Source organism: Cupressus sempervirens, chromosome 3 (assembly GCF_028749045.1).
Source record: "Cupressus sempervirens isolate cs-2001-9-10 chromosome 3, ASM2874904v1, whole genome shotgun sequence".
NCBI classification, from domain to species: Eukaryota; Viridiplantae; Streptophyta; class Pinopsida; order Cupressales; family Cupressaceae; genus Cupressus; species Cupressus sempervirens.
The window spans coordinates 145,206,293-145,216,496 of record NC_143120.1 but is presented as its reverse complement, the minus strand read 5'-3'; the positions used below and the strand labels follow the sequence as shown (position 1 = coordinate 145,216,496).

The 10,204-nt window shown below is 35.1% G+C and overlaps 1 long non-coding RNA gene across 1 annotated transcript; it reads right to left on the bottom strand.

Annotated features, from left to right (window-relative positions):
* Positions 1 to 2,608: 2,608 nt before the first annotated feature.
* On the bottom strand, positions 2,609 to 7,542 carry LOC149565167 (uncharacterized). The gene is made up of 2 exons (XR_016361483.1): positions 7,464 to 7,542; positions 2,609 to 3,001 (listed from the first exon to the last, which is right to left on the bottom strand). It is a non-coding gene; the product is annotated as an uncharacterized LOC149565167 (long non-coding RNA).
* Between the last annotated feature and the right edge of the window lie 2,662 nt (positions 7,543 to 10,204).

Genomic DNA, 10,204 nt, shown 5'->3' with positions numbered 1-10,204 from the left:
TAATAGATAATTTCAATTTATGAATTCAAATAACAATAAAAGTGTGGAGATTTGTAAATATGATAATTTAGAACAGAAAGGAAAGAGAATCATTATTAAAGGGCTTTATGTGTAGATCTTCTAAATCTATTATCTGATTTTTTTCTCACATATTATTAATTTTCCTAATATTTTATTGTATTTCAGGTTACTTATCCCATATTGGAAGTTTAGTTGTGTGTGTTTTGTAGATGTTGATCTTATCTCTACACTTAGGATGGTCTTCCATTCCTTTGAGCACGTTGTCTTACCTCGAGTATTATTCTCCCCATGTAGTGAATGTATTTATATTGTAAAATAACTCATCAATATTTGTATAAATTGGTAAGAAAAAATTATGTTTATACTAGGGTATAGCCCTTTTATAATGTACTATATAGGACTTTGGTCCCAAGCAAGACTGTAGGTTTTCTTACTCCATTCTTTCCTAATAGTGCCCATTTGAATGGAGATTTTTGTAACAATTCCTTTTTATTATTTAATATAATACACATCTTTGGTCATTTATCGATCAAAAATAAAAATGAAAATAAACAATCTCTTATTAAAAAATATTATAATATACACAAAAATTTAAATTGTAGATATCTATATTTATATGTGGTATTTCAAGATTATAATGGTATAACTCATATAATTAATTATAAATTAATTAATTAATATTATAATGGGTTAAATTTTTACAAATATATTATTTTTTAAACACATATTTTTTAAAAAACATGATCCATGGTCTACTATATTTTTCTATAAATGTATTTTCCCAAATGTCTATCACAAAATATATAAGAAATGATTTTAAAACCTAAGATTGATGTTGCACTGTGACATTGGCATTGGCAAATGAAATGACTAACTGCAACAATGCACTACACAATTCAACATCTAGTCATGTCAAACAGTGCTAGCTAATCTCCTAGACAAAATGCACGAAAGACAAAAAAAAAAAAAAGCATACATGATTCTTTTTCAGATTCATGAAAACACAACGAAATTTTCTCAAAAAATTTGTTGTTTTCAATTACAAAATATATAGATCATCAAGACCAAATGCTGAAAATTTCAAAAAAATTCAGTGTGTTTTCATTTTTTTGAAATTTAGTCAATGGTGCAATTTGTAGGGAGAAAAGCCATGTCCATGTCAAATGGTGGGTCTGGATAGCCATTGCCTCATTTTGGTGGATGCAATTAATTGAGAAAATGACACATTAAGTAACCATCATAACCTCTCACTATTGCAATCAGTTCCAAGAGCATTTATCAAAATAAAGCATTGTTGTTAGTTGTTCTCATTTTGACCATACATGTCCTGGCAAGTAGCAGAGTGCTTTGTGAGATCATTAGTACTAACATCAAAATCCGAACAACATGGAGCTTTTTTTACTTTACCTTGGTCCATTTGGTTGCAGGCATAGGAATTGAGAATAGAATTGCATATTGGGAATAGGAATGGCTATTCCAATAATAATTATGTGTTGGAATGGAAATAAGCTCATTTTAGGGGCAAAATGAGAATATGTATTCCTATTCCCTATTATAATTGATGCACCAAACAGAAAATAGAAAACATATTCCTAATTTCCTATTCCTATTGCAGCAACCAAATGGCTAGAACATCACTCAATTAGATTATAATCATCATAGAAATCAATTGGAAGCTTTGTGTGATCAAGGCCACAAACAAATAAACCCTCCAATTTTCCTAATTTAAAGTAATATTCTTCTTCCACAACATCTACAAGATATTATTTTTCCACAGGTAATGTTACCCCTTATGTGCTATCATGTTCTATGGGGCTGTTGCATTCGGTTTTGTGATTTAGAACACCACATTAGAATTATCCTCACATACAACAAACTGCTCTATGAAATAATTAAGATGTAATTCAAAAATAGGTTTAACTTCAAAGCATAGAAATTTATAATAATCTTTTTTTACTTTTTCCTGAAGACCTAAATCGACTTCCAATAATGGCACTTCTAGTAGGCTATCAAATCTTCCACAATTTGACAATCTTCCAGCCCAGGATCATCATCAAATTTGTTCCTATCATGTGCAACATCTTCTTCCCTTGTATTATATCCACATCACATAATCCATGCCCTGTGTCAATCAAACTATTTATGTCCACACTCAATACCTTACAGTTATTACACAAATCACTCTCTAGGGTTTTGGGTTTCAACAAGCCAAAATAGAACATACACAGTTAATGCCACAGTTGTGTTAAATTACCCGGCCTTAATTTGACAAATGAAACATGAAATTAGGGCTATAGCTTGATTACTCATCAGAGATGAGGCCATTTGCCTACTGTAAAATTTTAGAAAAAGGTGCAAAATGATGGAAACAGAGAACGGGTATTTTCACCTGTTGTAAAATTTCAGCAGTGCAACAACATGAAAATCAAAGTTTTAGTTTGATTGCTCATCAGAAATGAGGTCTTTTACCTGTTGCAAACATTCAAAAAAAGGAGGTTGTATAACATGGAAAACAGAGCTATAGCTTGACTGCTCACCAAACATGAGATGAGATGAGAAAGATTCTACTTACAAACTACACAGCATAAAACTACAGAATTAAACCCTCATAAATTATTACATAGAGCATATGTATACGAGTGCTGCAACACCATAACAAATATTTCCAAGCACAAGAGATTTCATTTCCATTATTAGGCCTAGGTCAACAGTTTTTCATTTTAAAACCCTAACTAGAATAAATTGTGAAAGCAGGGCAAAATACACCACATTTTAATTATCGTCCCCTGCAACTCATTGACGATCTCTAAAATGCTTGGCCACCGAATTCTTGAGTCCCTTGCGGGTGCGCGCAAAAGCCATGTTGTTTCTCCTTCGACGCAATCACCATCATCGTCCTCCACAATTATTTCCTGTGAAGGCTCCCAAACCCTACTACACTTCACCATAGTGGCACCACTTTTATCACCAGCTATCCTCTCTATAAAATTGATCAAAATACAGAAAATGAAAAATACTTCTGTAATTCAATATTTGTTCTTCTGTTCTTCATGATCTACATGTTCTGTGATCGAAAATAGTAAAGAGGAAAAACTTGAAACAAAATCACTATATCTAAAAGAAAATTGACTTTTTGTATGTTTTATAGATATATGTCATGTCCCCTTTTCAAATAATTAAAAAATAATAATCTTTGCTAAGGCAGGTAGGCCTAAGAAAGTGAAGTTTCGAAAAAAGGGGGTTAATCTTTGGAAACCGTTGGACTAATAAATGAAAATTATTATTAAAATATGTTTCATTAACCTCTCTTGGACGTGAGTTACAGTTATGCCCTCTTTTAAGGGGTTTGGAGGCATTTTGGGCTCATTCCAGAACTTGATTTTGCTCATTTTCTTTGTTATTCTTCAGAGGCTGCCAAACCTGTGGAGAAGGAGACCCAAGAACGGGAGTTTACAGGTTTCCAAGGAGACCCAAGAATGGGAGTTTGCAGGTTTCCAGGAAGGCTAAGGACAAAATTTTGAAGCCATTCCATGTGCATGCTCATACAGAGTTTGCCTTTGTGCTGAACAGTGCAGATTTGTGAGTTTTCGGGTGTGTTTTTTGTATGAGTTTGGTGTTTTCAGTTGAGTATTTCATATCAGTTTGGGTTGCTGCTGTATTTTAGACTTTAAGGTATTAAAATAGATCTGAATATATGTATTGGGACGTGATTAAACTTCTGAGATAGATTATTAGTGTTTTTGTGGTGTTTCTGGGCATTTTTGTGTTAATTTCGAGAGCCCGATGAGCATAGTTTTTGTCCTACATTTGAGAACTGTTGTGTAAAGGCTATATGGATCTGGAAATTTCATTTTGTAGGCTGTTATGCTGCTGAAATTTCTGTAAAAATTTCCACTTTCAGATTTATTAATAATTTGTGAAGCTGTGAAGCTTTTGGCACAATTTCTGGCATACCCGATTTGGGGTTTCTTGAGAAATTTGGAGGATCAGCTAGTTTCTCAAACTCTTCATGCAAGTTCTCAAGAAACTTGCATGAAGAGTTTGAGAAACATATCAGGATGGTATAGTTACAATAGGCAGTGACTACAATGTAGTGGGTTCAGATGATGATTATGAGGATGTTGTTGTGCAAGATGGTGAGATACCTGGTAGAGATGAGCATACATTGAGCATTCATGATTTTGCTGAGAAAGCGTACCAAGCACAGTTAGATGCTTCACCACATGAGGTTGAGGCTGGTAGTACTTCACATGATTTGTCCAGCCAGCTAAAGGTGAACAAAGATAGTATTGTGACTTCATTATCTCATCATGATAGGTATGTGGAGTTAGTTGGTATTCGTCATATTACTCAGGTGAGGAGTTTGCTTGAGTTACTAGTTGATTCTAGTTTACGGATATGGACTCAAGATTGTTATATTGGCATTTGGGATTCAGTTGACTGGAGATCTTTAAAACTTTTTGGTAGCAGTGTTTGTTTGGGTGCTATCATGGATTTGATTAGCAGATTACATGGTGTTGTCTTTTCTTGTGCCAGTATCTTGTCTGATGTTGGTATTAGTTTTTATACACCGATGTTGGGCTTTGTTCATATATCCAGTCGACCATACTTGTTGGAATGTGTTGATGATCTTTCATATTTGGCAGTGTGTACAGATGAGTCCCAGGATCATATTGGCATTGATGACATCCAGGAGGATGTAGTGGGCAGTTTTGAAAACTTAGTTTTTTTGGGTACAGATGAGTTGGTCAGCAATGCTAATATTTTTGATACTCTGTATGTTGATATGAGCTTTAGATTTGATTCACAAGATATGGATTGTAATACTCTAGAGACTAGTGACTTTGATTATACTCCTTTAGACAGTGCATCAGAGGAGGTTTGTAGGAGACAATCAAGCCAATGCCATCATGTGTCTAATCAGTTGAGAGTTAGTGACCAAGACATTGCTATCACTTGCCAACATTTTGATGCTGCTCATCAGTTGTTAGCAATTTATGGATGGGGTTCTCCTACTAGTGATGAGCAGGAAGGAAGTTATCTTTCCTTGATAGAGATCCACTCTTTATGGGAGGCTATTCGGATTTTGAGACAGAATTATATGCAGTTGGTAGCCGACAGAGATTATCTTATGGAGTGGGGCAGTACAGCATATGATGCATTGTTGGCCAAGGAAGATGAGGTGAGTGAGCTTACTGAGCAGCTTGAGGTGACTTCTGAGATTCTTGAGAGTACACAGTTGGCTTTCAAGGAGTCACAGTTTCATTTGGCTAAGGTGACCATGGAGTTAGAGCGACTATAGTCTTTACCTGATTCTATACAGTCACAAGCTATGGTGTTTGGTGATCCGAGGATGTCCATGGCCAAGATTGTCAGAGACAGTGGAGATGGGGATGCATCCATCCTTGATACTAACATTGGCATATCAGGTTCATTCCCACTAGAGTCAGGTTCAGTTGAGTTGGGTGTTGTAGCAGATTGTTGTATGCCTGACATGGTGGTGGCCTCTAGTACTGATGGCACAGAGACTAGAGATGTATCAAAGATTGTGTGTGATGTTGGTGAGTTGATAGTTGGCATGGTTCCTGCTAGTAATACTACTCCCTTGGTGATATCTTTGGAGGTAGTAGTCAGTTCCAACATGGTTAATGATCAATTGCAGTTAGTTTCATCTGGATTACAGTCTGAGCCACTGACTGAGATTGGCGCATTCTATCGGCATTACACTGTGAGGTACGCTCATCAATTTACCTTTGATGACCATGTTGATGAGATTATGATACAAAGATGTACTTTGGTTCCTAGTGCTTATCATCAGTTATGGAATAGTTTGATGCCTTGGGATGAGAGTTGTGATGGGCACGACATGGCGATAGGTCTTGCAGTTGATAGCTTGATAATACATGACTTAGAGCAGGAGTTTTGGAGTGATGCTTCAGCAGGGTATGTACATCAATTAGCAATTGATCCTTGTGTTGAGGAGTTGATGGCAGGAAAATTTGGTTTGGGTTCCATTTATTGTTGTTTATCTTGTGATGGCTTTTCACCATTAGGGGTGCATGGGAGTTATGGTTATGAGACAGTGGCCAATGATCTACAGAGTTGTGTTGACTACAGGAGTTATACAGTGTGTGGATTCTCCATACTTGGCATAGTTTCATTTGAGAGCATTCACCATTGTTGCAGAGTTGGATTGTACATTCCATATAGGCCAGTGGAATGCATTGATGGTATTTACTGTGTTGGTAGTCCACTTTACTTGGGTTTTGATGTTCTAAGAGTTTGTCTCTCGTGGGTTTCTGACTGTGAAAGTTGTGATTTTGGAGTTTGGTTGAGCTATAATTGTCAGTTTGATTATGGATTCCTCTTGGTCATATTGCAGAGGATATTGCAGGAGCCTATGTTAATTGGTAGTAGTATAGTTCATGACTACATTTGGGATCCAGGTGGATTGATTGGTTTATTGTTCAGCCATTGCTTGAGGACAAGCAATGTTTGGGAGGGGAGGACTTGTCATGTCCCCTTTTCAAATAATTAAAAAATAATAATCTTTGCTAAGGCAGGCAGGCCCAAGAAAGTGAAGTTTCAAAAAAAGGGGGTTAATCTTTGGAAACCGTTGGACTAATAAATGAAAATTATTATTAAAATATGTTTCATTAACCTCTCTTGGATGTGAGTTACAGTTATGCCCTCTTTTAAGGGGTTTGGAGGCATTTTGGGCTCATTCCAGAACTTGATTTTGCTCATTTTCTTTGTTATTCTTCAGAGGCTGCCAAACCTGTGGAGAAGGAGACCCAAGAATGGGAGTTTACAGGTTTTCAGGGAGACCCAAGAATGGGAGTTTGCAGGTTTCCAGGAAGGCTAAGGACAGGAGTTTGAAGCCATTCCATGTGCATGCTCATACAGAGTTTTCCTTTGTGCTGAACAGTGCAGATTTGTGGGTTTTCGGGTGTGTTTTTTGTATGAGTTTGGTGTTTTCAGTTGAGTATTTCATATCAGTTTGGGTTTCTGCTATATTTCAGACTTTAAGGTATTAAAATAGAGCTGAATATATGTATTGGGACGTGATTAAACTTCTGAGATAGATTATTAGTGTTTTTGTGGTGTTTCCGAGCATTTTTGTGTTAATTTCGAGAGCCCGATGAGCATAGTTTTTGTCCTACATTTGAGAACTGTTGTGTAAAGGCTATACAGATCTGGAAATTTTATTTTGTAGGCTGTTATGCTACTGAAATTTTTGTAAAAATTTCCACTTTCAGATTTATTAATAATTTGTGAAGCTGTGAAGCTTTTGGCACAATTTCTGGCATACCCGATTTGGGGTTTCTTGAGAAATTTGGTGGATCTTTGTGATATTAGTTGTTTGATCTTGAAAATCTGATTAGAGGTTGGAAATATCATACAAAAATCAGAAAAGGGACATTTCAATATAATAGCCACACCTTTATCTTTCGCAGTGGGAAAATTTGCAAGGTGAGACATCACGTGGGCAAATCTCACACATAATAGTGTATAGGTGAACGATCTATGATGGCTAGTGATGAAAGAGTTCAAGATTAGATTTTAGTTTCTGTCTAGTTGCTAGAATAGGAATAGAAAATTTGGAGTACATTTTCTATTTTCTGTTTGGTTTGTCAATTGAAATAGAGAATAAGAATACACATTTCTATTTTGCATCTAAAATGAGCTTATACCCATTCCAAAAAATAATTTTTATTAAAATAGCCATTCCTGTTCCCAATATTGTGTTTCTATTCTCCATTCCTATTAAAGTTTTTACAATATCCACATTGTTTCAGTTTTATTAGTCCTGCCTATATATAGGTGAGAACTATTGTTTTCATTTAAATTATATGCATTAGTTTACTTTGAAATTCGTGCAGTCTAAAACATTTTCCTAAAGTTTGCTATGGTTAATAGTACTTATATTTTTATATTTTTATTTTTATTTATTGAAAGATTATTTCTTTTTTCTGATTGGCTATTAATATTTTTGCTGGAGTTTTAATTTTTTTTCCATCCAGAAAAAAAAAACATTTTTCCAGCTAACGGCAATTATGATGGGGGTAAATTTTTTTTTTTTTACACCAATAATTACTAGAAAAAGGTTTCTAGATGGAAACTTCTTTCCAATTTTCAGATTCATTTCAGCCAAGAATATTATTTTTACAGTCGTTTCATGATAGGTCGCCTCAATTCTTTCCATGAACTCCAGTTGGCCTGTAATGTCAAGGTAATCCAGGTAACATAAGCAGCCACGATGGGCTCTCCGTAGACACAGTATGGCCCAACACAGGCATCGATGACATCTACTTCAATTATGGGAATTGAGGGCGGCAACGCCACTTGACCGGCCCATCATAAGGTTTCCCCCAATTTCTCTCAATTTTGTCCTGCGATGCGGATTCTTCTTAGCCCTTGCCCATCTGGTTGCTCCAGATGGCTTAGAAATTCTCTCACAACATACTTTCTTTTGAATCTTGAGGCACCCAGAATTACTACATCCAACACATGTTTCTAGCCTGAGATACCAAAAACAATGAGCAAATGCCGGTTGTACTACCAAATGTTTGGACACCTGAACTGAGCTGGCATGACATTAGTCATCTTTTTTAAAAATGCCAAATTTCTGAACAGTCTTGCATGCACATTGTATTAATGGTTGCCATTGTTGTTGTCAATGGGGCTTAGTTGTCTGAAACTTTGATCTTGTCAGTTTGATTGAGATGATCCAAAAAACTCATCAAATGTTTTTGCACTGAATATGTTTATTAGTCCCTGCCTTGCATAAGGCAGGGTACTAATGCCTTTTCAAATCTGTTTAAGATATCTCCTCCTATTAAAGCCATCAATGGAAGCTAAAACTCTCACAAAATCCTCGCTACCTAGACTAAAAATTTATTCCCCACTAACTTTCTCTGTGGACTCAACCTATGCACAACAATACATTTAATTGCCAATTCTCAGGAAATGATCTTCATTTTTCCAGTACATCACAAAAGAAAACTTGTTTGTTGAAGTTTTTCACTGAGACACAAAAAGAAAAGAACTTTGACAATTCTATCCATATGTGTGAGATTCAACGAAGTAGCTTCTGTTGTAACAGATACAACCTTCCATCATCACTTATTTTCCAAAATACAAATTTCCTACACTAACTAAGAAGCAACATAGTATAAGAAGTGTAAAACTAATGGTTTCTTTTACCAACAATCCCCGGATCGACTAGTACAAATTGATGTCAGAGGACCTCTTTTCACTGCAAGTACTAGTTGCCCACTGTTGCCATTGGAGAGCATTGATTCTCATTTTCTTTTCTCATTTGATTTCAAATGTAATTCTTAAGCATCTGTAAATCTCGTACCCTATCACAATCCCATTTTCCAAACACCTCCAAAAATTTAACATTTGTGGACTAATCTATCCAAATCCCCTAGGTAAGAACAAGGACTCCCAATCTCAACGAATCCAGGGTACAATTCTAACAACACTGGCTCATAAGTAGTTACAGTCAATAAAAAAACTTGAAAAACAACCACTTTGGCAATGTAAAAAAAATATTCTACTTACAGAAATTAGCAAAATATTCAAACATGAGCCGACAAAACTTTAATGCTAAAACCAACTCACAATCTTCTACACTCCTGAAATTGGTAATAAAATTTGATTTCTTTCTAAAAAATTAATGTTCATGCATATTGGTTGTCCCTTTTTCCTCAAAGGCAAAGCCTCTGTAAAACACATGTATCCTCTACCATTTAACATGCAAACACGTGAGAGGAAGAAATCATAGTGCATGGCATGCTTATGATGCACTCAAGACATGTAGATAAATCTTATTGTAAAAATTGCTTCTTTTCTAACTTTGACGGAATGCTTTTATTATTATTTAATTTGTTCGAATGTGTGTTTTTTACATTTAGTTGGTAAAAGTAGCCAACGCCATTATAATGAGAATTAGATCTATTTTAATTTTATTTTATTAGAAATTAATATTTCAATTGTATTCTTTTTTAACAAGCATAATTTAAAATGATCTAAAATTTGAATTAAATGAAAATAAAAATTTTAAGCAATTTCTAAAATGTAAAAATTATTAGTCATTGCCTTATGTTGGGTACTAAACTGTAAAGTGAAGCTTTGAGCAGAGAGAACGATAGGTGTTCTAAATTCAAATATTTCT